Source organism: Pan troglodytes, chromosome 13 (assembly GCF_028858775.2).
Source record: "Pan troglodytes isolate AG18354 chromosome 13, NHGRI_mPanTro3-v2.0_pri, whole genome shotgun sequence".
In the NCBI taxonomy this organism is placed as follows: Eukaryota; Metazoa; Chordata; class Mammalia; order Primates; family Hominidae; genus Pan; species Pan troglodytes.
This window is the reverse complement of record NC_072411.2, coordinates 118,978,098-119,003,263: the sequence shown is the minus strand read 5'-3', so window position 1 is coordinate 119,003,263 and position 25,166 is coordinate 118,978,098. Positions and strand designations below refer to the sequence as shown.

Sequence of the window (25,166 nt, the reverse complement as noted above, 5' to 3'; positions counted from 1 at the left end):
CAGGGGCAGCAGATCCATGTATGGTTGGCTTTTCCTCTGTATCTGAAGCACATTGTGCTGAACATCCATGAAAAACACAAAGGGTAGTCCTGAAGCAGGAGGGCCAGCTGTTAAATATCAGAAGGACTGCCCCACTGCCAGGTGCTTTCGCGAAGGAAGGGTACCGCAAGAGGTTCATTTAAGCTTGGGAACTATTTAAGCTGAACTATTTGGATGTGGGGAATGGATGGGGTGAACTCTGAAGAAACAGCACACCCTTCGTCTCTGCCCCTACGTCCCCCACCCTGTTGCCTGTGCTGGCAAAGAGGACGTTTTCCTCTGCAGCCCTGTGTTATCTGTGGGAATGCTAGCAGAGTCTCTGTTGTTTTTGCAAATAATCCACACCACTCCTGCGAGAAGGGCCAGCTCTGCAGAGCATTTGCAAAGACCATGCTCTCCTGGACCGGAAGAGCCTTGACAGCACCATGACCCCAAATAAAGTGGCCTAGGAGAAGGTTAGCCACTGGACCTGGTGGGCTGTGGGGATGGGATGCTCGGTGCTGCTGTTATGGTCTCCCCAGTGTTTCCAGAAGAAACCACAGAGCTCTAAGAAGCCACAGCAGCCAGGGCAGTCAGACGTCTCCAATTCTGAACTGAAACAAGAGGACTGTGGATGCTGCTTCCAACCCCACCCCTGCATTGGGATTCATTCTGCAGGCGCAGCCTCCTGGCGGCTCAGCAGGGCACCAGAGAGACCCACCTCACCTGCTTGGCTGCAAAAATAGCACTGAAACCCAGTCCAGCACAGGAATGGGAAACGGACAAGGAGAAAGATACATGAGCAGGCATAGCCTGCGGGAGACTGGAAGAAACTGGGAGGCAGTATAAAGGGGGAATAAGGACGGGTGGATTGCAATGTATCAACACTAGCAAACCCTACCTAGATTGTTGCACCCATTTACTTTCATAATATCACACGCAGGCACTCAGGCCCCTCCACATGTGCCGAACCAGTAATAGGTAAGTCCTGTAACAACAGAAGATATTGGAGGCAACCCAGGCCAGTAGACTCCTAACTCTACCACGTATCTGTGTAACTTTGGGCGAGTAACATGACTCCTCTGTATGTCAGTTTTTAAATGGGATAAACGATAGTACATATCTCATAGACAAACTATGAGAATTAAATGAGTTAATATTTACGAAGCACTTAGGACAGTGCCTGGCACACATCAAGCATTATTAGCATTTGTTCAACAAACATAGGCTCAAATGAACTTACCTCATATTTAATGTCAAAGAGCCCCTCACCCTATTCTTCTTTTATTCATTCATTTATTTACTTAATAAATATTTATTGGATGCCTTCTATATGTCAAGCTCTATGTTAGCACTGCAGCCATAAAAATGAGCAAAAACTACCATGGTCTGCTCACACTTGGGGCTGAGAGTCTAAACGGTATCTCTTTTGATTAACTTTTTCTCCAAGTAGCTATGACCTCTGTCCAGTGAAACCAGCCCTACCTAAATCAAATCTTGCCTAGGGGCACACACTCCTGAATGCAGGATCTGAAAAAGAAAACTGCTTGTAGTTTTACAGCTGTCCCAATCTTGGCATACAGAAGCAAAAACTGCTGGAGTCACTCAATGAGCCCCAGTGTCAGAACGCAGGTGGTGTAAACCCTGGCTTAGCTGAAGTGGCCGGTTCTGCAGATTGCCTGGCTCAGACCCCATTCCGGTTCTAGTAGGCTTTCCTCTACTGCAGAGGCTAGAAACCCAAAAACTACATTGCTAAGATGCCCAACCAGTTAAACTTTTGGATGTGATCTGAGACCTATTAACAAGATACATTCCTTCAAGACTCTGATTTGGAATCAAGCTATGAGGGAAGAGAGGACCCACGTGGGATGTCCATTTCACTGGAGCTGACGGGAGTGCAGGCAGGTACATGGAGCAGCCGCTGTGGCTCTGGCTTCCTGATTCAACAGGCATCTTCCTGATCATGGCAGAGGCAGCGACTCCTGTAGGGCCCCAATCCTGTAGTGTGGTTTTGGGAGTCATCCTGGAACCTTAGCCTAGACTCTTTTTCTTCAGGCCTCCCAGTTGGTCCGTGATACATCTATACCTCTTTATACATCTCCTTCATCCTATACTAGCTGGACTGGATTCCACTGTCTGCAACTAGAAGAAGTGGAAGAACCCCCCAAGAAGAGCTGATCACCCTTAACAATGTAATTATGGTTAAACAAAGGCCTAAACCTAATCAAAAAACCAGATCCCCTATGGTGCTAGGAAGGAGGAGTCACCAGTTTCTTTACTATCTGGCCAGAACCAACAGCACAACCAGCTAGGAGATTCAACAAATCCCTGCTTGACATTTTTCTTAACAGTAAGCTTCTCCTGTTTACCAGGTGGAGAAAAAGTGTGGAAAGTTTTGGCTACATAGCCCTTGATGAACTATTATAGATTCTGCCCCACTTTAGCCCTCAGGCATGAAGGACTGCTGGTCTCTCTCTCAAACACAAATGTATCCCCCACCCCAAGGCATTTGCCCTTACTGTGTCCTGCCTGCTTGGAATTGACTTTCTATCACATTTCCCTATCATATAATATCCTCTTTGTGGCACTTACCAATTATTTTATTGGTTTATTTGCTTATATGTTTATTACCTGTTTTCCCCCATTAAAACATAAGCTTTGGGATATCAGGAGCTCTGATTTGTTCACTCCGAATCCTTAGACTATAGAACATGCCTGGTAAATAGTAGGGGCTCAAAACAAATGTGTTGACCAACTAACTTGTTCACTGATTCTAATTCCTCAAACCTATTTCCTAAGGTCAGAGGCTTTTGAGTCAACCAAAAAGACCCAGCAGGCAGACAGGTTATGAATTAATCCCTAGTACATCTTGAGAACAGAAGGGGCTTATGGGTTAAAACATAAAGGTCAATGGCAGGGAAAGCCTTCTCCCCTGAGAAATTAATAAGTTAAATCAGACGGAAATAAATTTAATCTTCTCCTTCTCCCCTTATTATCCTAATTGGTTTAATTTTGTGGCAACTTCTCAGCATTCTCACAATGGAAAGCAACTCATGTTGCGTTGGTAGCCCAGAAAGTAATTACCCTGTGGTTTTATTCTAATTCACTAACAGACACTTTGGCTTTAAAGGCCACTGAGAGTGAAGTAAATAATGAAGATTAGAAAATACTTTTACCTTCCCTTATGCTTTTTCAAAATTTTGAACCATGATTTGAAATAATCAGGTATGACAATTATATGTTTTTTGAAATTAAAGTACATGATTTAGAGTACAATGTAAAATATACACAGATGCAAACACTGAAAAACAACTGGGCATCTCAGTTGCTGACCTTAACTGGTTTTGAATATTGCTGAATATAGGCTTGGTTTTATTCCAGAACTGAGTAAATTAAACGCTTTCTGATTATCCTAACTTGGACATAAAGTCTCCCCAGGGCTTATCCCAAGTCTAGTGTGCTTTGTATCTTTGTAGCAGTTTTTGTTTAGCAAAAAAAAAAAAGAAGAAAAGTTCAAGGAGCATCTATCCAACTTTGGTCTCTAACGAGAGAGACCTTGAATGTCCTACTTGCAATTTATCAGAGAAAAGTCTAAGTTGTCCTCTCAAGTTCCCGGCTCTCTTCCTGTTTCCTCCCCATCTTGCTGCCCACCAAGAAGAAAGTAAAAAAATCAGACAAAAGTTTTCCACCCTCTTGAGATTTTCAACCCAACACAATCACTTCAGGTTTCCCAGGACATCCCTGCCATGGACACAGACTATCTTGTAGAAAGAAAAGAAAAGAGAAAAAAAGAAAAGAAAAGAGAGAGAAGAAAGGAAAGGGAAGGAAAAGGAAGGGAAGGGAAGGGAAGGAAAGGGAGAAAAAGAGAGAGAAAGAAAAGAAAGAAGAAAGAAAAAGAAAGGAAAGAAAGAAAGAGAAGGAAAGAGACAGAGAGAGAGAAAGGGAGGGAGGAAGGAAAGGAGGGAAGGGGTAGGGGGTGAGGGGGGGGAACCAGTCATTGTTCCTTTGCCCCATACTTATCTTAACAGGCAAGAGCACTACTTAAAAAGGGAAGGATGCTATTTTCAAAAGATGTGCAAAGTGATTTCTCTACCATGGGCATCACCTACATTGCACCCAAATTTATATGCAAGATCCTTTGAAAGTCCTGAACAAAGTGGCAAAACAGAGACAAGCACAATCACAGTCAGAAGGAATGGAAGGTCCTGGGAAGAGGCCCCAGATGCCTCAGGCTCCCTGCCCACCCCAGCCCCCCTTCCTTCTCAATTTGGTGACATGAATCTCTGGTGTAGGAGCCTCTCCTCAAGTTTAATCCACCACTTGTCAAGCAGTGGGTCAAATTCTCCCAGCTGTCACCATGAGTCTGCTCATCCAAACAGATGTTGACAGTTTGGTTTACAAAGAAGGAAGCTAAAGAAGTGGAGGAGTGGGGTCTGGAAACACGGGAGGGAATGAGATGTGGCTGTCAGAGGACTTAGCAGGCCTGTTAATTCCACGGCATCCTTATTTTCTAAGAGTTTTTCGCTCTGTCTGCATAGCCTAACTCCTTCTACTGCGTCTCCATCTCGGCCCCTTTCTTCCTTCTTGGTGGTTCCTCATGATTGGAAACCTCCAAGGATCATTTAATGTGGTGGCTCACAGATTACAGACAACAGTAAAATGTCTCCCAAAGTTTGAGTCCTACATGGGAATGCCAACTCATTTTCCAAATGCTCACTCAGGGGAGCTTCTGGGGCAAGCAATGGAGCCCCCAACTCAAGCTGAATTCAACAATAAGAAGACAAATCTTCTCATGTCACTGGAAGAGCAAAGGTAGAGTGACTTTATACAATGTCACATTAGCAGTCTAGTGACATTCTCTAGGCCCCAGAATGTCACCTTCCCCTCTCTCCACACTGCTATCCACAGCCCCTGTATGGTCCCTCCTGGCTACAGAAGGCTACCAGGAGCAATGCAAACTAAAAGCTTTCACATTCAACAAGAGAAAGCAGAGGAACTTCTGCCCCAAGCATGGACTATAAATCCTTCCACCATCTAATCTGAGTGGGCTAATTTGGGTCACTTACATGAACAATAGCTGTCACCAGCTTAAACCAGTAGTTCTCAAACTTTTCTGACATGGAACCATTTTGAAACTCTAAAAATTATTGAGGACTCCAGAGAGCTTTTTTTTGGGTGAGTTACATCTATAGATATGTGTTATATTAGGAATTAATACTGGGAATTTTAAAAGATATTTATTTATCAATTCATTTAAAAATAACAATAACAACTGCATTACATGTTAACATCAATAACATGTTTGTTATTTTTTTGAAACTATGGCCTTTAAGAATTCAGTTAGAAGTGTAGCATTGTTCCACATCTTTGCAAATCCCTTTTATTTCCAGTTTAATAGAAGACAGCTGGCCTCTCCTATCTGCCTCTGCATTCAATCTGTTGCAATATCACATGACAGCTCGCCTCTGGAAAACTTCAGTGTATACTTGTGAGAGAATGAAAGTGAAAAAGGCAAATAATGGCTTAGTATAAAAATAGTTCTGACCTCCCAGACCCCCTGAAAGGGTCTTATGGCCACGCTCTGAGGACCGCTGGCTTAGCCTCACCAGGCCTGCCCTCCGAATCAGGGGGTGGGGTGGACGCCTGAACAAAACAGCTCCTGTTGGAGGTGGAAAGGGGTGCTGAGTTTCAGTAGCAACAAGCAGTGTCCCTTCACTGTATGAAATACACACAAACAGACAACATCTGCCATCTACCATCTCCAACATTTCATTTAAAAAGAGCATTTTGTGGAGTTTTGGTTTGTTTGTTTGTTTGTTTGTTTGAGACAGAGTCTCGCTCTGTTGCCCAGGCTGGAGTGCAGTGGCACGATCTCAGCTCACTGCAAGCTCTGCCTCCTGGGTTCACGCTATTCTCCTGCCTCAGCCTCCTGAGTAGCTGGGACTACAGGTGCCTGCCACCACACCAGGCTAATTTTTTGTATTTTTAGTAGAGACAGGGTTTACTGTGTTAGCCAGGATGGTCTCGATCTCCTGACCTCGTGATCTGCCTGCCTCAGCCTCTCAAAGTGCTGGGATTACAGGCATGAGCCACCGCACCTGGCCTAAAAAGAGCATTTTGATATCAAAGACATAGGATGAACCCAATTTCATGATAAAGGGTGGGGGTTTTGATTGAATGCCTATAGTTTTATGAAAAACTTACTACACAGGCCGGACATGGTGGCTCATGCCTGTAATCCCAGAATCTTGGGAGGCCGAGATGGGCGGATCACCTGAGCTCAGGAGTTTGAGACCAGCCTGGCCAACATGGTGAAACCCTGTCTCTATTAAAAACACAGAATTAGCTGGGTGTGGTGGCACATGCCTGTAATTCCAGCTACTCGGGAAGCTCAGGCAGGAGAATCACTTGAACCCAGGAGACAGGTTGCAGTAAGCTGAGATTGCGCCACTGCACTCCCGCCTGGGTGACAAAAGCAAACTCCATCTGAATGAATGAACGAATAAAGCATTTTGATATCAAAGACATAGGACGAACACAATTTCATGATAAAGAGTGGGGGTTTTGATTGAATGCTCATAGTTTTATGAAAAACTTACTACACTGATTGGAAATGGAAAGAGAGGAAGAAGACAGTGGATGCGTGGTCTCTGGCTTGAGAAGAGGTGAGAAAAGGTGACAGAGGAGGGCATTTACTCAAACAAAGAAACAGAGAGGAAGCAAGTTTGGGGTAGAAACTTGAATTCCACTTTGGACAGGTTGAGCTTGACCAGGACCTGGAAGACAGCCAGGTCAGACAACTGAGTATGGAGATCTGGGGCTCAGACAGCTCCAAAATTCTAAAAATTGGGCTACGTGGAAAATGCATAAAGAAGGAAATAAAAATCACCCAAATTCTCATAACCCAGAGACAACTGTGATTAAGACATCGTTCTAGTTTCTAACAGACATATTCGTTGGTTTACTGAGACACAGAGCAGTGCGAAGGTTAAAAGCAAAATCTCAGAGCCAGGAGCTAAGCCACTTACTAGCTCTGTGACCTTATACCCTTAAACAAGTGATGGCCTTCTGTCTACTTCAGCCGCTTCATCTGTAAAATGTAGATCATGGTACCTATGCTAGAAAGAGGGAATTTCAGGAAAGGTGACCCCCTTTAAGTCCCCGCCTTGTTCATCTCAGTAACCCCTTAATTTAGTACAGTTACATGGTGAGTGTTCGATAAATATTTAACTAATAAATGTGATTTTTCACAGATGGCCTATAAGGAAGGAAGGAATTAAAACTGACCCAAAGAGGAAGTTTAGGAGGACTTCCTAACTCAAAACCATGAAAAACCAAAGCGCATATTCCCTGGGGATATTTCCCAACATGATAGACTTCGGTCAGCTTCAGATGGGAGCAGAGGCAGAGGAATGGCCACAGTGACCCGTAACGACTCTAAGGGCCTGAGCAGAGGCAGCATGTCCTAGTTAAAAAACAAACATTAAAAAAATCATCTGGGTTTGAATCCCGGCTTGTAGAGATTTATAGAACGTGGGGGTTTATGGGACTTCAGGGACCTTCCCCATTTCTTCCATAGCCCACATGCAAATCCCTCCCACACTCTCACCATCTTGCAGTCTGACCTCTAATCCCCATCTGACCACATCCATGACGAGGGAACTTATTCTCCAAAAAGCCCATTTTAGTAACATGTCCTTGGAAAGATCTGAAGCAAACCTCTTTGAAAATATCATTGACATGACATTTTCTGTCCTACGATGGCAAACCTGGTTGATATTCAAGCCGGAATGTTTATGAGACTAACTCTGCCTCTTCTCTTGCCTACGGGGGATACCACCTCTCGTAAGAACAAACAAATCCACCTCAGCCGATGCCATTTTAGAACACTTGATGCATTTCTCCAAGTAGTTTTTGCAAATAAGAGAAACCTCTGCTAACTCTGTGAACTTGATTAAATTTCTAACCTTTCTTAGCCCTCCATTTCCTCATCTGTAAAATGAGAAAATTAGATTAGACAACTTCTCACTGAAATTTAATCTCAGATTAACACTGCAAACCTGTGATTACTCTTGCTGGTGAACTGGCAGGTGGGGAGAGAACAGGTACACAGGATTTATGTGGAAGTCAAACCTGAGCTCCAGGTATAAACCAGCCGTGGCAATTAGCAAAGGCTGGAAACATGGAAAAGGGGTGTATTTGCACTTGAGAGTCAATGGCTGCCCAGGGCTCCAGGTGCACAGAGAAGGCCGGGGTCTCGAGCTGCTTGAGGACACGCCCACCTGAAGGGAAGACCCCACCCGCCCAACAGCTGTCAGGGCTGTGGAGGAGGGTGCTCGGAGCTCCACCCCGAAGCCAGAACTTCAGAAAGTGCCCCTCTTCCCAGGTATAGCTCTGGGACTGCAAGGTGACTGGGGAGGCAGGTGACTATCTGGAGAAGACTTGGCAGGGTCTTTTCTAGGTGAGGTTTCCAAAAGTTCTTAACAAGGCTTGGGAAACCACGGGGCAGATTATAACTGAGGAGGGATTAATACTGAGCATAAGCAGTAAGACATCACGGAAGTGCAGGCAAACATAGGAAGTTAAACATTCAAGGTCACAGCCCAGAAAATGCCAACCCATAGTACGGATGAGATGGGGATGGCACTGAAATGCCGCTTCTGTGTTCCCGTTCCAGCGCAGTGCCTGGGCAGGAGGGGTGCTGCCATGGACAGGGTGGGCTCTAGCAGAGATCATGGAGCTCAAGTCCCACCACACTCTGATTCACAGCTGTGTAACTTGGACAAAAAACTTAACCTTTCTAAGTTCAATTTCCTCATCTGTATTATGGGTGTAATAATAGTATCTACCTCATAAGTTCCTTATGGGGATTAAGTGAGATAATTTTCCAAAGCAAAAACCTAAGATGCACCCAATAACGTGAGTAGCAGTGGTAGTCAGAGCAGACGTCATTGTCATCTTACAGACCAGCCCTCACCCAGCCCCGTGCCAACAATGGAGCTCCTGCTCATTCTCAAAGTTCCAGAGTTTGGAGGAGATGATGGAAGGGAGGAGGCAGGAAGGAAAAATCAGCCCCAATGATAAGCCTGAAGAAAGAGTCCTTTTCCTCTCTGCAGGCCACCCCTCACCCCCACCCCAAAACCCAGCTATGTCTCTCATAGCTCCTGGCGAGGAGCCTGCAGAGAGCAGTGGCAGGGGGCCCACAGGCCACCTGGACTCCCACAGGGGCTGCTGGCGTGCTGGAGAGGCTAATGTCATAGGTGACAGACAGGGAGCCTATGGGACAGCAGGGGACCACACACTCAATGGAGAGACAGGAAAAGAAATGTTTTGCAGTCATGTGAAAGGGGAGAAATGGCAAAACATTGGCTAAAACAGTGTGGAAAGTAGGATTGTCAGATAAAATGCAGGACACCCAATTAAATCTGAATTTCAGATAAGGAATAATTTGTAATACAAGTATGTCCCAAATAGTGCATAGGATATAGTTTTTAAAAATTGTTGGTTATCTAAATATCAAACTTAACTGGACGTCCTGTATTTGTATTCGCTAAATCTAGCAACCTTGGCAAGAAGTACCACTACAGCAGGCAGAAGAAGGTCCTCTGCGGGCAGGAAGAGGGGAGCTGGACTCAACCTGGCAGAGGAGGGGAGGTGACAGGGTCAGACCAGGTGTGCAGAGGAGTTGACAGGGAACCCGATGCATAAGCCGTGAAAGATGACAGAGGCTGGTCAGCCAGAAGAGGAAAGGGAGAGCTCTACAGACCTCACGTACAAAGGCCCAGGTTCTGAAATAGCTGGGAGTTTTTGGAGACCCACTGGCACCCAGTGTGGCTGGAGCAGAAGGCATGAAGCAGAGAGGGCTGAGGCAGGACACCTAGCAGGTCCTCTTGGAAAGGGTCTGGGCAAGGTGACCCTGGTTCAGGACATGTTTGTGCAGAACGTTTTTAGCATCACCATGTGCTGGACTTTCTTCCTGAGGCTACAGTAGTGAACAGACAGACAAGCTCTGCTCTTACGGTGCCACTTATTCTAGCAGGAAGTGAGGGCATTCCAGACAATAAACTAGCAAACAAGATCATGACAGAAAGAGACCGCCAGAACTGGCCACCACTCCCATGAACATCTGGTTAATTCTAATTCACCTTTAGGTTCTTTCTGGATATTGTGTCCTTGAGAAAGCCTTTCCTAAACCCCATAGCAAGGGTTAGGTGCCCTCCTTGGTTTTCCCAGCACCTCCTGGACTTCTGCCAGCACAGCACTCAGTACCCTTGTTGAAATAGGGTCCTTACTTCTCTATGCCACACACTAGACCCCATTACACAGGTGCCCCTTATAATTATGAAGCTTTACCAAACTCAGAACGCAAAGTGCTACAACAGGGGACCCAAGGATGCTCAAAGTCTCCTATGGTAATTTCCTTAGGAGATTTCTCCTAAGGAAACCCCTGTCTCAGATTATTTCAAGGGAACATTGACTGAAAGTAGAAGAATATGCTGCAGAATATCTTTAGTTGTTCTTTCTAGACCTATAAGAATCAACGTTCCAGGAGAACCTGAATGGTTTGATGTCATTGTTAGTGTGTTTTACTGTGTGGGATAGTATGAAATCATGCTGTTTCATTTTTGATGTGGTAAGGGCACAGTGGGGTGAGTGGTTGGAATAACCAACTTCAGGTTTAGTGGGTGATGTCTAATTTACGTATAGATGTGTGTTCAGTGTGCAGGTGCATATGTCAAGATAGACATCTAGACGTGTTTGTATGCCGCAGGCAAGCTGCCCTCCTGTTGGAGCACCTGGGATGTACAGATTTGGAAAAGGCTTCCCCATGCAAGCAACTGTCAAGAATGATGGATACTGAAACCTCAGGGAAGAGGAAGGCACAAACAAGAGGCCTGAGCTCTGGGAACCTGTTGGAACTTAGTTCCATTCTCTCCATCCTTGACTATCAAGGACCAGTGATTGGTGGTTCTTTCTAGTTTGCCTAGAGGACATCTGAGCCTAGAAACCCACGAAGTGATTGGAGAGGTGATAAGAACAGCTATTTGAGGGAGAGGGGTGCGGTGGAGGAGGGTGATCATGGGATAGGGAGGCAATGGGGCAGAAACCCAATGGGGAACACCAAGAGGTGATTTTGCATGTCAGAAAGAAAACTGGGATGATTTTCCTTTAAAACTATTGTTTTGGATAGGAAATCCTATTCTCCAGCTGTAATACTGAGTATCTTTCTCCTAATTTTCAAAGCTCGAGAGCGTTTTCATGGCCTTCCCAAATTTCCCTGCCCAATTTATCTTTCCTTTCACTTCCCATTCCTTTGTTTCCCACTTCACATCTAAAGGAGACTGGAAAATAAGTAGTCAAAATGTTAAAGCCAACAGGCACTATTTCCCCAACTTTTAAAATAGCAGCAGTCGGCTGGGCATGGTGGCTCACGCTTGTAATCCCAGCACTTTGGGAGGCCAAGATGGGCAGATCACTGAAGGTGGGGAGATCGAGACTAGCCTGGCCAACATGGTGAAACCTCATTTCTACTAAAAATACAAAAATTAGCCAGGCATGGTGGTGGGTGCCTGTAGTCTCAGCTACACAGGAGGCTGAGGCAGGAGAATCGCTTGAACCTGGGAGGCAGAGGTTGCAGTGAGCCGAGATCGTGCCACTGCACTCCAGCCTGGGTGACAGAGTGAGACTCTGTCAATAAATAAATAAATAGCAGCAGTCCTTTTCATGGGTATGGTAATGACCAGATTGAAAAGCATTTTCATGTATGCAATCCCATCTGATTGTCACATCAGCCCTCTGAAATAAGAAAGGCAGTCATTATTTTTCTTCAAAGAAGAAAACAGTAATGGAGAAATAAAGACAAGTGTTTAAGATGGTGTGTCTGGAAAGGAGCAAAGTGGAGAGAGGTGAATCCCAATCTTCTTAATGCAAATTCAGAGTTCTTTCCATAACACCACACTGCCTGAAACCTATGCTCTTTACTGCTTACCAGAGGGGAGTGTGATTTACTCTGGACAACAGGAAAGGAGTAGAAAATAACATCAAAGCTTCTGGGAATGGGAGCCCACTTCAAATGCTCCTCTGAGAGGGAGATACTGCCTGATCCATCCATTCTGAAACCATGCACAGAACCACTGATACATAGCAGGTAGCTGCCCCTCCTCCTTTACCTTGTAGGTTGGGCGGAGTGTGACCCACCCCAACTCCAAAGACAGGCCCCGATTGGTCTAAAGCAGTCAGATAATCCCTTTCAATTTACCATGAAAGTTGATCCAGGAATAAGCAATCATCCAAATTTAAGTGAAGCAGCCCATGGCATTCCCCTGGGAATCACAGTGATGGGTTCAAGTTGGCCCAATGGGAGTGAAGCGCAGGACCAGCCCCAACCTCATGGGTATGTGACCTTTGAGGTCAAGACCCCATACTTACTGGGTCCCACAGTTGGTTTAATACTCTGGTTTTGCCTTCTTGAAATTCTTAATAATTGCTGAGCAAGGGGTCCCACATTTTCCTTTCACACTAAACCCACAAATTATGTAGCCTGTCCTGCACAGGACTTTGGTCTGTTGGAGAAGGGAGGACAAGAACAAGAAGCATGCAGCCATGGTCACGGCAGGCTGCCATCTTCAGCCGTGGGGCAAGTCAGCCTGAGGGTGCAATCAACATTTAGAGGAGGACAGAGCTCAGAGAATCACAGTGAGCTGTGGTCCCGATGGGAGCCGGACCTAAAGCAGCTGCCACTCAGTCGGACTTCTTGATTTTACCAACTAAAACATCCCCTTCTTGGTTTAAGCAAATTTCAGGGAAATTTTCTATTACTTGCAATTGAACACATCCTAACTGATACAATGACTAAGGATGACTGTCAGTGCAGTAACTTAGCACCACACCTCCAGGGCAGGATGCAGCGGCCTCAGCCACTTCCACTACATATTCACACTCGGTTCTCATTCCCTCCATAAAATCTGTCCTTTCCACTCACTCCAGCCCCCAAAGGAGCCCCCACTCCTCCATAATCCCAAAGCAATTCAACCAAATCAATACATGTTCCTTGATCATTTGGCATAGGATGTGCTAAAGAACAAGCTGGGCTGAGCCATTCATGTGCATTATAGTGAGTATTTACACAAAAAGCATTAGAAGTGTAACATTTAGAGCTGGACATGATCTATGAGGTCGAGTCCAACACCACTGAATTTTTCAGAAGGAAGAAAGCCCACAGAGAAAGTGGCTTGTTTTAGGGCACACGGTGAGTCAGAGGCTGAGCCAGGCCCAAGTCTCCACCCCTTACCCCCAGCTTTCTCCACCGCACTCTGCCTCTGGAACTGTCCAGGTATTTCTACACATAAGTTGAAAGATTGAGTTTAGTCCCACTAAAGTCGAAGAAGTTGCAGTAACCCTGCCAGTCATAAAGAGCTTGATTCACAAAATCCCTTCTACCTTCTCCAAGACTTAGACTCCACCATTTACAAATGTCAAAAATCTTCCCAATATCTGATCATAATAAAAATTGTTTTCTCTCCCTATTGCAATTTATTTATTTTTTATTTTATTTTATTTGAGATGGGGTCTCGCTCTGTCTCCCATGCTGGAGTGCAGTGGCGCAATTTCAGCTCACTGCAACCTCCACCTCCCGGGTTCAAGCAATTCTCCTGCCTCAGCCTCCCAAGTAGCTGGGACTACAGGCGTGTGCCACCATGCCTGGTTAATTTTTTGTATTTTTAGTAGAGACGGGGTTTCACCGTGTTAGCCAGGATAGTCTCGATCTCCTGACCTCGTGATCTGCCCACTTCACCCTCCCAAAGTGCTAGGATTACAGGAGTTAGCCACCACCCCTGGCCCCTATTGCAATTTAATTATTCATCTTCTGGTATTAAATTATCTGGGTTGACCTCGTGAAATCTTGCACTTACTAACCCTGTGATCCTAGGCAAATTTTTCCACATCTCTACGACTCAGTTTCCTTCTCTGTAAAATGAGATAATAGTTCCACCTCAGAAGAGAAAAATAGGGATGAAATAAACTAATGAATATGAAGCACTTAGAGCAGGCCTTGCATATAGTAAGTGCTTAGTAAAAGTTAGCTATTATTACTATGATTATTATTATACCCTCCCTAGTGATATGGCACATGGCTGTCTTGCATAGACATTTAACCCTTAAGTTGATGTTTAGCTTTTCATAGATATGCACTTTGCCCTCTCCCAAAAGCACCTTCAGGACAAAGGCCATGCCATAATTGATTTATTTCTCCTATAATACTTGACCTACCTCTTCCTCCTCTACTAGTTGGGATCCAAGAACTTCCTCTCCATAAGCTTTAGAAAAGCCTAGCTTTGCAAGATGGGGATCCAACCAATGAACTTTAAAAACTGGCCAGTTCAGAGAAGGATCCATGGGCTCCTTGAAGTGGTGGGGATAAGATACCTGTCCTTTATGCCAAGGTAGACAGGACCAAAAACAAGAGGACACCACTGCAGCTGAAGAAACTTGAGTTAGGTATCAGGAAGAACTTCCTCATGGTACTGGGCTCTGATAAACTTTCAAAAAGGATCATGGTGTTTTCTTTTCTGGATATTTTTAGAAAAGGCAGAGACTGCTTTATTTCTAGCATGATTCGCATGAGGTCCTCCCACAGCAGACACATAGACATCTAGTGTTCTTTTGTGCGCCTGGGATGAAGGCAGAATAAAGACACCAGAGCCCTGGTCCCCAAGTCCTGAAAGCCTAACATCCCAGCAGATCCCCTGGAACATCCATCCTGGACACAGAAGCTGGGGTGTCTCTGGGTTGGGATGGGAGAGAATGGTTGGGGCACAAGGAAAGCTGGGATGAGGTTGAGAGGAATGAATGACATCATCTCCCTACGGTATTCTGAGCTCCTTGGGAGAAAGGTGTGGTGTAAATACCAGGTATTATTATTATTATGAATCAGAATTTCTTCTTTTTAAATCCCTTGTATACCTTAATTCTCTTAACAATGGACCATTTCTAGGAAAGAGAACAAAAGACTTGCAAGGTGGCTTTCCAAAAGAGTGGAGCGTTTGGGGTCCCTTCCACCAGGCTTCCCAGGCTTTTTTTTCTCTCAGGGATCAAATGTTGCCAAGTGACCAGACACCATTCTGTCTAAACAGGAAATTCTCTGTTCCTGACCCCAACCTTCCCTTCCCAACCCCCATTTTATTTACCCTTTGACCTGAACATAACATAAATATTTAATGTCATTTGTTACCTGAAAATTATCTGTATTTATCCTGTTTATTTACTGGCAGTTCCTTAAAAACAAAACAAAAACTACAGGATTGGGTCAGACAACACCAGTTTGTCTGATTTTTCCACTGAAGTCATCATTTCTGTATTTGATTTAAGTCAGTGACTAGTTGCTCCCCAAACACACCATAGATTTTCCCAGCCTTCTTGCTCTGGGCCTTCCTCCCCGCCATATCTTTTCTCTGCCTGGCAAAATCCTTCTCACTTTTCAAAACCTATTTCAAGTGCCCCCTCCTCTGCAGAGCCTTCCCTGAGAGACCCCTCCACCCTCTGCAGGTTGGAGCCACTGCTATCCCCTCTGTGTTCCTGCAGTGCTTTGTGTGTCCCGTATCATAGGTGTGGGAGGCAAGAAGGTGGAGGTGTCCAAGCAGGACTCTGGAATCACACTGCGTGGCTTCAAACACAGGCTCTACAGGTCCCTGGTTTTGAGGCCCAATGCAGGTGTCTTAGCTTTGGGCCAGGGATCCCATCTTGTTAGTTTCTTTTTTTTTTTTTTTTTTCCCGAGATGGAGTCTTGCTCTGTTGCCTGGGCTGGAGTGCAGTGGCACAATCTCGGCTCACTGCAACCTCTGCCTACCGGGTTCAAGCGATTCTCCTGCCTCAACCTCCTGAGTAGTTCAGACTACAGGCGCCCACCACCACGCCCAGCTAATTTTTGTATTTTGACTTGAGACGGGGTTTCACTGTATTGCCAGGCTGGTCTCGAACTCCTGACCTCAAGTGATCCATCTGTCTCGGCCTCCCAAAGTGCTGGGATTACAGGCGCGAGGCACAGCACCCAATCCAATCTTGTTCGTTTCTGCTTGACAAACTTCTGACTCTTAGGAGATACTATGCAATCCTTGGAGGATGGATCATAAGGGAAAAAAAGGAAATTAAGCAGAAGAATAAATAAAGATGGGGCTGGGAGAATTAGAAGGAAAGGGGAAGAAAAGAGGAACAAGTTTTTAAAGAGGGAAGAATCTATCATTTGGGAGTGGTTGAGATATCCAACATCTAACTCCTAAGTTAGTATCCCACACCCTAACCTGACAGCTACTCTGGGCTTCTGGTTTGGGGGCTGCAGCCAATTTGTCAGCTAGCTCTGCATTCCTGCACCCCAGTGAGGTCTTGAACTGAGGCTTGCCTGCAGCGACAGGATGAGACGTGAGCAGGCAGGTTACAACAGTCCATCCTGGCACCGTGTGCAAAGTCTGCCTGTAGGGAAGGACCTGGCTTTGGGACTATCCTGCCACCTCCCATACTAAGCCAGATCTGCTTAGCCTTGAGCTGGAAGAAGCCTATAGCTGTAGAACTTGGGAATCAACTTATCCTTTTAACACACAATCCAGACCATGCCACTCCCTTGTTCTCATGGCTCTCATGGCATCCTCAGTCCCTCAGGAAACAATCCAAGGTCCTTACCATGGCCCCAGCTCCTGGCTACTTCTCTGCACCCTGTCCCCACCTGGCCTCCTTGCTGTTTCTCAAATACACCAAACAGGTTCCCTTCTAATGGCCTTGCATTTGCGGTTCCTTTGATGAGGATCCACTCCTCCAGATATACATGTGGCCTGCTCCCTCCTTTCATTCAGTCTCTATCCAAATGTCACCTCTTGGGAGACATGTTCTCTAAGGTGGGCCCACCCCACTCACCTGCCGAGTTTACCTTCGTGACACTCATCTCATCTGATATTACATCCATTACCTATTGCTCACTGCTTTATTTGGTTTTCACCTGCCTCTGCTCTAAATGTGCCCCATGACTGTAGAAGCTAAATCATTGAAGTGCCTGGCACATAGTAGGTACTCAGGGAACAACTGTTGAGGACAGAATGAAGGAATCCATCTGCCTCATTCTTGGTGAGAATCTTGGGACCCAGAGTGGGAAGAACTTGTTCAATGTCACCTTTGCTAGCTTATGTGTAGCAGACCTAAGTTCACCCACATCCCCTGGCTCCCACATGGAGGTTTTGGTGCCCGTTCACACAGACTGTGACCTAGGAAGGGCCGCCTACCCTCACCAGTCACCTACACAGACTCCAAGGTGGACTCAAGCACAGACAGTCCAGTGCATGAGGGCACCTTGCACCCAGGTCTCCTGTGCTGTGCCTGAGTCTCTTCTCATCGCTTACTCATTCTGAATCTGCATGAAAAGGTGCTTTTAGACACCAGATCAAGATGATCATGGGCTGGGGATCACAAGTCCTAGACTAGGTCCACAGAGGATAGGACAAGAGCCCACTGGATTTAGCTGGAGTGGGGTTAGAGGGCAGAAGGAATCCCTGACAACACAGGACAGCCAAGTCTGAAGTTGGTGTCCAAGACAGGGTGAAATATTTTGAGAGTCCTTCAGAGACAGGGGAAAGCCACTGCTGTCCATTTATGTAAACTCCTCTTGGTCCCTCAGCATATATGTATTGAGTGACTACTACAGCATTCTGGTGTGTGCAAGGTCAGGTGTGTGCAAGGTCAGGTGTGTGCAAGGTCAGGTGTGTGGGCAGATGACCTGTGGGGCCTCTCACAAGCCCAAAGAGCCTGAACCTGTGTGACATCGTCCTCAAAGAACCTCCTTCTAGAGCAGCTTGTTCATCAGTGAAGTGCCAGCCCTCAGGGACAGGAAGTGCCCAACAGAGAAAGTGACACAATCTCCCCACTCTGCTTCAGCAACAAGGATAACAATGACACCCCCATCGCTGAGTCATGGACTCTGGGCTACCTGGGCCCTCCATGGCTGATTTTGACCATCACCCTGCCCCTAAGAATAAGTAACACTTCCTTTCTCCCAGACAAGTGTGGGTCATTCTTGGAGCTTCCCCAGCCTCATTAATTCCACAGCCTCCTTTTTTCAAACTTCAGTGACCAGTGGCCCTTTCCGTTGTAAAGTTTTTTCTGAAGTCTGCCTTTATACCTCCCTGCTACTCTTTTTAAAGTTCTTTCTTAAGGTTAGTTTCGGTTATTCATCCTAAACAACTCTCTAGACACCTGGACATTTTTGCACTGTTTATTGAAGAATACATTAAAAAAATTAAACAATTGGTCCTCCACAAATATGTACTGGGTATCAATTATATGCAAGAATCTATGGTAGCTTTAGGGAGAGGAACAAAGAGAAGGCAGAAGGGACAGCAGTGGATCTGGAGACAGATCTAGGTTAGAAATGCTAGCTCTGATACTTGTCTCCATGAGAACAAATCCTGTTTCTCATGCCAGGTTTATTATCTGTGAAAAGGGATGAGGAACTCTTGCTCCATCTATCTCATTGGGCTGCTGTGAGGCTCAATAAAAATTAACAATAATCAGAGGCTTTACAAACTGTAAAATTCCATAGAAGTGTAAGTGAAATGCAATATAGTGCAGTAGAAAAATAACTTAAAACCACAGGTTAAGCAGGGCCCAAGGACTGACTATGTCATTTGCTTCCCTTGGGACTTTGGGAAAGTCATTTAACCTCAGTTTCCTTATCTGTAAAAATAGCTTTTGGTGAACATTGAGATGTTGCCTGCAGAAGCATCCATCATTGGCTGCTGGTACCTAACAGATCCTCAGTCTGTATTTGTTCATTCATTGACAGCCGACTAAGGGAGAGCTGTGCTTGCAAGTGGAAAAAGAAGAGATGCAGCAGCAGTGAGCACCTTGGTCTGACCAGGCTTGAAGGGTCTGCCAAGGAGCAATGAGAAATGCAACTGGAAGGACTGTGAAGGAGGCGTGGGGGTGAGGGCAAATGCCAGACTAAGGAGTTTGCACCATAGAGAGTCATTCATGGGCATTAAGGAGCCATTGATGGTTTTAGAGCAGGGGAGTAACAAATGAAAAGTTCTCTGGGGGAAGTGGCTCCGGAATGGGGAATGCTCTGGAATTGTCAGGTTCTCCATTCCAGGGCTGCAAAGCTGGAATGGAATGTGGGCTTCAGAGGGTCAAGGCCTGAATAGCACCTCCTTTGACACAGCCAAACCAGAACAAAACCTGCTCAGACTTATGGAACTTAAGCCTTGTATTAGTCTTCTATGAGTGAATAACAAATTGCTTCAATAATTAGTGACTAAAAAGAAAATCAACACTTGTTATCTCACATATTCTATGGGTCAGAAATTTGGGAGTGCCCTTGTTGGGTAGTTTGGACTCTGGGTCTCTCATGAAGTTACAGTCAAGATAGCAGCTGGGGCTGCAGTCACCTGAGGGACTGACTAAGCTGGGATCCACTTTCCAAGATGGTTCACTCACAATTGGCCCATGGGTGCTGGCTGTTGGCAGGAGGCTTCAGTGACTCACCACGTGAGCCCCTCCACAGGGCTGTTTGAAAGTCCTTAGGGCATGGCATCTAGACCCCAGGGCAAGTGTCCAAGAGAACAAGGCAAAAGCTACAATGTCTTTGCAACCCAGCCTCAGAAGACACACACCATCACTTTCCTGGTATCCCATTCATCACACTGACCCACCCTGATACAGTGTGGGAAGGGTCTCCATAGGAGAGTGATCAGGGTCATCGGAGCCTGGCTACCATGACAGGGAGAGTGTCATATTGAACGGAATGATCTTGGAATCAAATAGACCAGGGTTCAAATCTCAGGTCCTTGACTTACTCCTTGTATGACCTCAAGCAAGTTGCTTAAATGCTCAGTGTTTATAGAGTTTCTTCTTTATAAGACAGGAACAAATGTAATGGTGCCAGCATCATGGAAAGGTTGTAAAAAGTCAGCAAGATGACGCCCGCACATAGAGTGCCAGTCCAGCTCCAGCTACAGAGTCCATGCTCTTGTTTACTGGTATAATGGACAGGCAGGTTGAAAGAAGGCAATTCTAGATGCACAAACCATCCCTGTGGTCAATTGAAAAATGCCTCCCAAAGATGTCCATGTCCTAATCCTAGAAACTGTGAATACATTACCTTATATGGCAAAAGGGACTGTGCAGACGTAAACAAAGAATTTGGAGATGGGGAAATTGTCCTGGATTATCTGAATGGGCCCAGTGATATAAATACATAGGTCTTATGATAAGATAGTCAGGCACTGCATATAGAGAAAGGAAAGGGTGATGTGATGACAAACAGAGGCAGAGATTGGAGTGATGCAGCCATAAGCCAAGAAGCTAAGGTGTGCCAACAGCTAGAAACTGGAAGAGGCAAGGAATAGATTTTCCCCTGGAGCCTCCAGAAGAAACCAGCCCTGCAACACCCTGATTTTAGCCTCCCAAGGCTCATTTCTGACTTGTGACTTTCAGGACTATAAAAGAATAAATTTGTGCTGTTTTAATTCACTAACTTTGGAGTAACTTGGTATAGCAGCAAGAGGAAACTACTACAATCCTTCAAGGGTACCTAACTGACACCTGCAGCCTAGGGAGGTAGATGAATGGGAAAAGAAAGGATGGCAGAGGAGGAGGGATAGGTGCATGTTACTGAACTGCCTCCAGGGAAACCCATCACGCTCTTGCAAGGCAGAGTGAAAACTCTAATTCTGAAGGCTCTGGAGCTACCTAAGTGAGAGGAATGGGTTCAGAACACAGAGATGGATGAGGACAGAAAGCAAAGGTTGACAGCTGTTTTGAAGTTGACTGGTCAGGCTTGTGGACTTAAAGTGCCTCTTGCTTTGCAAGAAATAAAGCTGTGTTGGTGGGTTCCTGATGGCCTCAGTGGCCCTGCTCCAAGATGGGCATTCTGCAAACGTCTTTTGCAGAATTAGACTAGGAAAAACCATCTCCAGAAACCATGGGGAAGGGGAAAGAAGGAGGCTCTAATGAGGAGGGTACTGTAGACACTTGTAAAGAAAAACGCACAGGATTTAAAGGCAGAAAATTTTCTTTTGTCTCCAACTCTACCACTTGCTGCTTAGGGACACCGAAAAGGTTCATTTCACCTCTCCAGGTCTCAGTTTCTTCATCTGTCAAATGAGATTGTTTCGAGGATTACACAGGGGAATGCATACGGTATAGTCTACAGAACAGACATACAGTAAGCAGTTAATGTTAGCTATTATTATGGTGACCAATTTCATTTAGAGAGCAACTGTTAAGTGTTTACTATGCATAAGGCAGTGTAGATGCCAAGCGAGTAAGCACAGTCTCAACTTTTAATGCATTAATGGTCTAGTGGGGGACAGAGGCAGTTGCCTGTGGGGCCCTAGAGTGTGAAGTCCAGGACAGGCTGTAGAATTCTAAGACTTACGGGGCTCCCTGGTAGGTAAACAGAGGGCTACCACTGGAGCAAAACAGACTTCCACAGTCACTTTAAACATACTAGCCAGACTAAAGAAGACAATCCAAGAAAGTCTGGTCTTAGCTCCCCTACACCACAATGTCCTCATCCATAAAAGAACAACTGTTCTATTGTTGGTGCAAACGTTTCAGTAAAACAATGCACATAGCAATGGCTCCATTAACATCAATTACCTTAATATTATGAGGAACCCAAGCTTTGGAATCATATATTAATAATTTTTCATTCCAACCCCTACCGTGAACCCGTACTGTACTTGCAAACTGTCCGACCTTGGGCATGTAGTTTAAATTCACTAAGTACGGCCAGGTGTGGTGGCTCATGCCTGTAATCCCAGAACTTTGAGGGGCCGAGCTGGGTGGATCACCTAAGGTCAGAAGTTTGAGACCAACCTGGCCAACATGATGAAACCCCGTCTCTAGTAAAAATACAAAAAATTAGCCAGGCGTGGTGGTGGGCGCCTGTAATCCCAGCTACTTGGGAGGCTGAGGCTGGAGAATCACTTGAATCCAGAAGGCAGAGGTTGCAGTGAGCCGAGATCACGCCATTGCACTCCAGCCTGGGCAACAAGAGTGAAACTCCATCTCAAAAAAAAAAAAAAAAAATTCACTAAGTATCACCTAATTTTCCAGGAAATGGGAGTGATTATCCTTACTTGCAGAGTTGCTGTGAAGATGAGAAATATTCCATGTCGTGTGACTGGAACATCCTAGACTCTCAGTAAAAGACAGCTAATAGCACAGTGCTTGGCCGGGCCCACCTGCAGGGAGAAGTACCTCATATCAGATGGATGACACCAAAGAATCCCTCTGCTCTCCTGTGACCTGTGCTGCTCACCTGGGGGCCACTGCACAGGAATGATGGCAAAAGGTGAGAACTCAGCTCTAGGCACGGCTGATTGGATAGGGACAGGAGAGGAGTGATCGCCCAGCCAGGAGCTGCACCAGCCACAGGGCCCTCTGTTGCACGCACGGCCACCTCCATGCAGCCTCGCCAGTGGACCCGCTCTGGTTCAATGCAAAGGCAACACCTCTGCCTCCAGGGGCCATATCAACTGTTTACAGATGGAAGTTCTCCCTGGCACGGAATCTCAGTCCTTTCTGCTGCAGCAAACTCTTGAGTGGGACAAGAAGGCAGGAGTGTCCTGTTCACAGGCAAAACCCATGTGGTTTCCCACTATAGCAATAACAGAAGCTGATACCTATGCTCACCATGTGCCAGGAGCTATGCCGAGCAGCCTTCTTAAGGAGGTATATTACCATTGTACCCATTTGCCAGATGAGTAAACTGGGGGACAGAGAGAAATTGAGTAACTTGCTGCAGCTTACGCAGACAGTAAGCAGAGACTCAGGTTTCAAATATAGTCATCTGACTTTGAAGGCCCTGCCCCCTCACCACCAGGCCATGCAGGGACACTGTCCCTGGGACCCATGATACAAGGAAATTACCCTCATTGATGGCCATGGCTGCTCCCATGCCGAAAGGCAGCAGGTGCCCACCTGGAAATTCTGGGATTTTAAGAGGCTCCCTGCCTGGAGAGATCCAACCAGACTGCACTTGCCCCTGCAGGATCCTGGCCCTCCCCCTTCCTCCTTCAGGACCTTCCCCACGACATCCCCCAGGCCCTTTTAGGAGCTGGCTCCTGAGTCACTGCAGAAGGAAGACTGCCTCGACCACCTCCTTCCCCGCATCTCCAGGCCAGCCCTGTAGGAAAGGCTTCCTGGCTGAGGACACTAAAATGTTTCAAACACCTCACAAGCCCCTCCCAGGCAGGGAATTAAAACGAAAAGACAGAGAGGGAGGAGGAGCCATCTGAGAACTGAGTCTTCCGTCCAAACACCGTGCCAGCCTTACACATCCCGAGGGCTGGAGCCCAACAAGTTGCAACTCACCCAGGGTTCTTCCCTCCAGCTGCGTCCACTAATTATAAGGGAAAAGTTGAAAGGAAGCTTTCAAACTTTTCGTGATAGTGCAGTTTTCTCTTTTGCTCTTCTTTCTCTCTCCTCCAGTCTCCTTTTCCCATTCCCTCTCCTTCTCTTCTCCTCTTCTGGTTCCTGGCGACAGGCTCCCCCAGACAAGTGCAGGAAAGGACTGTGCGCATTGAGCACAGCATGGTGTACTGCAAGGTCCTTCCAGAGGTCATGGAACTGAATCTCTGCCTCCTTACACAAAACCATTGCTCACCCCTTAGCACCCTTGAGAAGCAGGTGAACAAATGACTGGGACCTCTCCCTCTCATAACAGTCTTTAAAAGTTTACTTTAAAGTCTTTACAGTTTATTTCTCACTGTACCAAAAAAAATGCATATCCATAAAGATTCAAAGAAGACTCTTCAGATCATCCACTGTTGCAGAACACAAGATAACACACTATCAATGTTTTAATGTACGGTAAACTCTTGACATTCCCAAGGATTATATCTCAAGATCTTCATGAATCCCCAAATTTAAGAAAATGGGAATATCAGAGACAAACCCGAGAGCCTTTACGAAGAGGTTCTTAACTCTAAGTCTGATCTACATTAGCATAGGCTTAAGGAAGGGATGTCCTAGTTTGAGGCTGAGTTATGGGTGAAGTGCCACCCACTTTACAGATGAGGAAACTGAGGCTAAAGGGGTATATGGTTTTGTCTGTGACCCTGAGCTAAATGAGAGTTCAAGGTGTGGCAAAAAGAAGAAAAATGCCTTGGCAGGGTCAGCAGGGGACTGGTTGGTGCCTGCACTGGCCAATAAATTGGAGGGACAGGGAAAACAGCAGAAATCCTGCCCTCCCATGTGCACTAACACGTTGAGTCCTCCCATTTGACCAGACCCAGCTTTTCCAGGAGCTGGAGTCAGGCACATTGTCTGGGTTTAGAGGATGAGATACTGGTGGGTTGAACAGCCTGCCCTGGCCCAGGAGGCCCCTCACTCACTGCAGTAAAGTGTGGGCTTGCAGGCATTAGAGCTGGGACCCAAATGTCTCCCAAGAAGGTAGCCAAGAAGCCAAGGAGCAGACGTTTACCCTGGATGCCACAGGAACCACTTGGTTCCAGAGGACACGTCCTACTAGGCAAACAGGAGAGCTTGCCAGAGCTGGAAACCTGGAACCAGCTTGCTTCCTCACCTCTGTCCCACACTTAACACTATTTAATATTGGTCAAGTCTTCTGACAAACTAGCATCAAACAGTGGCAAATCTGTCCTGAACAAAAAGATTCAGACATCCCAGCCTGGCGATGGCACTTACACCGCTATTCCAGGGCAACCAGAGCGCTCCGGGCAATCTCTTTTTTTCTTTTTTTTTAAGACAGTCTCACTGTGTCACCAGGCTGTAGTACAGTGGCACAATCTCAGCTCACTGCGACCTCCGCCTCCCGGGTTCAAGCGATTCTCCTGCCTCAGCCTCCCAAGTAGCTGGGACTACAAGTGCGCAACACCAAGCCCAGCTGATTTTTGTATTTTTAGTAGAGATGGGGTTTCACTATGTTGAGCAGGATGATCTCAATCTCTTGACCTCGTGATCCGCCCACCTCAGCCTCCCAAAATGCTGGGATTACAGGCATGAGCCACTGCTCCCGGCCTGGGCCATCTTTTGGAGTTTGTTGCAACCTGTGATGCCTGGCTCCAGGATCCAGCCAGGGGCTAACAGCCCTCACCTGCCACTCCCTTTGCACAGCCCGGAGCCAGCTGTGTGGAGTCTGC

At 46.1% G+C, this 25,166-nt stretch overlaps 1 long non-coding RNA gene across 2 annotated transcripts in view; it reads right to left on the bottom strand.

The window, feature by feature from the left end:
* The window catches only part of LOC104005375 (uncharacterized), a 92,856-nt gene that overhangs the window by 64,333 nt on the left and 3,357 nt on the right, over positions 1 to 25,166 (bottom strand). The window contains exon 2 of one of the 2 annotated variants that reach the window (XR_008546864.2): positions 22,140 to 22,244. The exons of the other annotated variant lie outside the window; for it this stretch is intronic. This is a non-coding gene — a long non-coding RNA (uncharacterized LOC104005375). The remainder of the gene's footprint in view (positions 1 to 22,139; positions 22,245 to 25,166) is intronic. 2 annotated transcript variants of the gene reach the window in all.